Genomic DNA, 5,000 nt, shown 5'->3' with positions numbered 1-5,000 from the left:
CAATTTGTCCCTTAACCTAACTCAAGTTGTCCCTTAACCTAACTCAAGTTGTCCCTTAACCTAACTCAAGTTGTCCCTTAACCTAACTCAAGTTGTCCCTTAACCTAACTCAAGTTGTCCCTTAACCTAACTCAAGTTGTCCCTTAACCTAACTCAAGTTGTCCCTTAACCTAACTCAATTTGTCCCTTAACCTAACTCAATTTGTCCCTTAACCTAACTCAATTTGTCCCTTAACCTAACTCAATTTGTCCCTTAACCTAACTCAATTTGTCCCTTAACCTAACTCAAGTTGTCCCTTAACCTAACTCAAGTTGTCCCTTAACCTAACTCAAGTTGTCCCTTAACCTAACTCAAGTTGTCCCTTAACCTAACTCAAGTTGTCCCTTAACCTAACTCAAGTTGTCCCTTAACCTAACTCAATTTGTCCCTTAACCTAACTCAAGTTGTCCCTTAACCTAACTCAATTTGTCCCTTAACCTAACTCAATTTGTCCCTTAACCTAACTCAATTTGTCCCTTAACCTAACTCAATTTGTCCCTTAACCTAACTCAATTTGTCCCTTAACCTAACTCAAGTTGTCCCTTAACCTAACTCAAGTTGTCCCTTAACCTAACTCAAGTTGTCCCTTAACCTAACTCAAGTTGTCCCTTAACCTAACTCAAGTTGTCCCTTAACCTAACTCAAGTTGTCCCTTAACCTAACTCAAGTTGTCCCTTAACCTAACTCAAGTTGTCCCTTAACCTAACCCACGTTGTCCCTTAACCTAACCCACGTTGTCCCTTAACCTAACCCACGTTGTCCCTTAACCTAACCCACGTTGTCCCTTAACCTAACCCACGTTGTCCCTTAACCTAACCCACGTTGTCCCTTAACCTAACCCACGTTGTCCCTTAACCTAACCCACGTTGTCCCTTAACCTAACCGACGTTGTCCCTTAACCTAACCCACGTTGTCCCTTAACCTAACCCACGTTGTCCCTTAACCTAACCCACGTTGTCCCTTAACCTAACCCACGTTGTCCCTTAACCTAACCCACGTTGTCCCTTAACCTAACCCACGTTGTCCCTTAACCTAACCCACGTTGTCCCTTAACCTAACCCACGTTGTCCCTTAACCTAACCCACGTTGTCCCTTAACCTAACCCACGTTGTCCCTTAACCTAACCCACGTTGTCCCTTAACCTAACCCACGTTGTCCCTTAACCTAACCCACGTTGTCCCTTAACCTAACCCACGTTGTCCCTTTGCCTAACATAGTTCACTGCTCGGAATCTCTGGTGTCGTTGTTATCCTCATGTAGATGTCTTGCGAGTGTTGCTTACTTTCCACATATTCCTGCTATCCACTGTCAATTGTACTGCAATAGGACTATATCGCCGACCCCCCCCCCTCCCCCCCCTCTGTCCCCCTCTGTCCCCCTCTTTGTGTCTCTGTCCTCTCAAGCTGGTCGGTCTGGCGTTTGAGTGTTAAATGAGCCTCGCAGCTGTTCAGTTGCATTCAGATGTCGACGCCCTCAGTGTACGTCGTGGTATGGTCTGTGTCCATTGTCCGCTGATGTCGTACGCGTAACCCACACGCTGTACCGATCATCGGTCGTTACGTACAGAGTGAAGTAGTGTGATACGTGTGACCGTACGCTGGCTGTGCCCAACGGTGTCGAATCTCAATTTCCATATGTTGTGCTTGATGCTACTTGTCTCGTCTCCCAATAACAGCTAGGTTGCACTGTGGTACGCCGTAGAGGCGTGTGGGAGGAACGTACGAACGCATTGTATGTCACCCTGGGTCGCTGGGGGTGGTGGTGCGGTGAGTCAGGTCAGGTCAGGTCAGCGTGAGCCGTCTGATGTAGTGACGCGTGTATTCCGACTTTGTCGTATTGCCTCACACAAAGTGCTACCCTGGTGGACCGCGTTCCATATCTGGGACATGCCGCAGATGCCGGTTGACAGTGGATCGCGGAAGGTACATCGCATACGTGCGCGGGCCACCTTCCACGTGTTCTCTTCTGCACATGTCGCAGTGTGTATGTGGTCTGATGTAGCGTGTCGTGACACATGACATCCTGGCATGCAAGAATTGTTGAATTCGCAAATGTAGGTGGACATCTACGTTTACTGCCCAAGATACGCAAATGAACTGGAAATCCGTTGTTGAGCGGTTGTTCACGCTGGAGGTGAATCTGTGATGGCGACGATCGGTACAGCTATTAACCGGTTGTTTCAGCGGTACCCGCCACATCCACACGCGTGACTAGGCCCATGTGGGTATGAAGCGATACGCGGCGGTGGCTTGGTGGGACTGTTCCCGGCCGGTGAAGGGGGGCCGCCCGGCGTGTTGGCCGCGCGCTGCGTGGGCGCACGCGCAACAGGCGGCTGGTGGGGGGCGCCGAGTGGCAGGAGCGCCAGCCGACGGGCCCGGCAGGCGGCGCAGCTACGCTGCGGCGCACCCTGCACGCGGCGCCTGGCGGCCAAAGTTGGTTCAGCCGAGCCCGGTGCGAAGCGCGGTGGACATCTGCAGTGTGCTGGTCTGATTGAGGACTGTGTGCGTTGAGGATGCGCCGCCGCCTGGCACTCGGCGCCGCGACGCCGTCTGCTGCTCGGTCGCCCCAGCGGTTCTCGCAGGTGGTTTGTATCGCAGTTGTGCGGACGTGTTGGCGCGTGCGCTGTGCTGGGAGAGTTCGCTTCTGCACCCAAGTGGGGCTTTGCCCTTGTGTGGCGCTGGCGTTGGAGCTGCCGGTCACCATAGGTGGCGCGTGTTGTCTCCCGCCGGCAATGCCACGACAGCACGCTCCCGGGCCTCTGTCGGCAGCGGCAAGCTCAGTTGGGAGCAAGGGTGTTCGCACTAAAACCGTCTACTCGCCTAACTCCGGGCGATTGCGCCTCTCTCGAAACCGACCAAGTACCTAGGACGGCGCTGCGCGCCGCCGGGACCTGAGAGGGTTTCGAGGTGTATCGTGCAGGGGAGCTCGGCCTCCTCCTGTTTGCAGAATAATTGAGCGGACGCTTGCGTGTTCGCGCGGGCCCCCGGGACACACTCCCGGGCGGCCGGCTGCTCAGCTCTAGTTGACGCAGCTCCCTGGTTGATCCTGCCAGTAGTCATATGCTTGTCTCAAAGATTAAGCCATGCATGTCTCAGTACAAGCCGCATTAAGGTGAAACCGCGAATGGCTCATTAAATCAGTTATGGTTCCTTAGATCGTACCCACGTTACTTGGATAACTGTGGTAATTCTAGAGCTAATACATGCAAACAGAGTCCCGACCAGAGATGGAAGGGACGCTTTTATTAGATCAAAACCAATCGGATTGGCTTGTCTGGTCCGTTTGCCTTGGTGACTCTGAATAACTTTGGGCTGATCGCACGGTCCTCGTACCGGCGACGCATCTTTCAAATGTCTGCCTTATCAACTGTCGATGGTAGGTTCTGCGCCTACCATGGTTGTAACGGGTAACGGGGAATCAGGGTTCGATTCCGGAGAGGGAGCCTGAGAAACGGCTACCACATCCAAGGAAGGCAGCAGGCGCGCAAATTACCCACTCCCGGCACGGGGAGGTAGTGACGAAAAATAACGATACGGGACTCATCCGAGGCCCCGTAATCGGAATGAGTACACTTTAAATCCTTTAACGAGTATCTATTGGAGGGCAAGTCTGGTGCCAGCAGCCGCGGTAATTCCAGCTCCAATAGCGTATATTAAAGTTGTTGCGGTTAAAAAGCTCGTAGTTGGATTTGTGTCCCACGCTGTTGGTTCACCGCCCGTCGGTGTTTAACTGGCATGTATCGTGGGACGTCCTGCCGGTGGGGCGAGCCGAAGGGGTGCTTTCGCGTCCCGAGGCGGACCCCGTTTAAATCCTACCAGGGTGCTCTTTGTTGAGTGTCTCGGTGGGCCGGCACGTTTACTTTGAACAAATTAGAGTGCTTAAAGCAGGCAAGCCCGCCTGAATACTGTGTGCATGGAATAATGGAATAGGACCTCGGTTCTATTTTGTTGGTTTTCGGAACCCGAGGTAATGATTAATAGGGACAGGCGGGGGCATTCGTATTGCGACGTTAGAGGTGAAATTCTTGGATCGTCGCAAGACGAACAGAAGCGAAAGCATTTGCCAAGTATGTTTTCATTAATCAAGAACGAAAGTTAGAGGTTCGAAGGCGATCAGATACCGCCCTAGTTCTAACCATAAACGATGCCAGCCAGCGATCCGCCGCAGTTCCTCCGATGACTCGGCGGGCAGCCTCCGGGAAACCAAAGCTTTTGGGTTCCGGGGGAAGTATGGTTGCAAAGCTGAAACTTAAAGGAATTGACGGAAGGGCACCACCAGGAGTGGAGCCTGCGGCTTAATTTGACTCAACACGGGAAACCTCACCAGGCCCGGACACCGGAAGGATTGACAGATTGATAGCTCTTTCTTGATTCGGTGGGTGGTGGTGCATGGCCGTTCTTAGTTGGTGGAGCGATTTGTCTGGTTAATTCCGATAACGAACGAGACTCTAGCCTGCTAACTAGTCGCGTGACATCCTTCGTGCTGTCAGCGATTACTTTTCTTCTTAGAGGGACAGGCGGCTTCTAGCCGCACGAGATTGAGCAATAACAGGTCTGTGATGCCCTTAGATGTTCTGGGCGGCACGCGCGCTACACTGAAGGAATCAGCGTGTCTTCCTAGGCCGAAAGGTCGGGGTAACCCGCTGAACCTCCTTCGTGCTAGGGATTGGGGCTTGCAATTGTTCCCCATGAACGAGGAATTCCCAGTAAGCGCGAGTCATAAGCTCGCGTTGATTACGTCCCTGCCCTTTGTACACACCGCCCGTCGCTACTACCGATTGAATGATTTAGTGAGGTCTTCGGACTGGTACGCGGCATCGACTCTGTCGTTGCCGATGCTACCGGAAAGATGACCAAACTTGATCATTTAGAGGAAGTAAAAGTCGTAACAAGGTTTCCGTAGGTGAACCTGCGGAAGGATCATTACCGACTAGACTGCATGTCTTTCGATGTGCGTGTCG

At 52.4% G+C, this 5,000-nt stretch overlaps 1 non-coding gene across 1 annotated transcript; it reads left to right on the top strand.

Annotated features, from left to right (window-relative positions):
- Window positions 1–3,072: 3,072 nt before the first annotated feature.
- On the top strand, window positions 3,073–4,965 carry LOC126305174 (small subunit ribosomal RNA). Its single transcript, XR_007553324.1, has one exon. It is a non-coding gene; the product is annotated as a small subunit ribosomal RNA (ribosomal RNA).
- Window positions 4,966–5,000: the final 35 nt, after the last annotated feature.

Source organism: Schistocerca gregaria, unplaced genomic scaffold (genome assembly GCF_023897955.1).
Source record: "Schistocerca gregaria isolate iqSchGreg1 unplaced genomic scaffold, iqSchGreg1.2 ptg000263l, whole genome shotgun sequence".
Taxonomy (NCBI): Eukaryota; Metazoa; Arthropoda; class Insecta; order Orthoptera; family Acrididae; genus Schistocerca; species Schistocerca gregaria.
The sequence above is the reverse complement of the archived record's forward strand: the minus strand, read 5'-3'. Positions and strand labels throughout refer to the sequence as shown.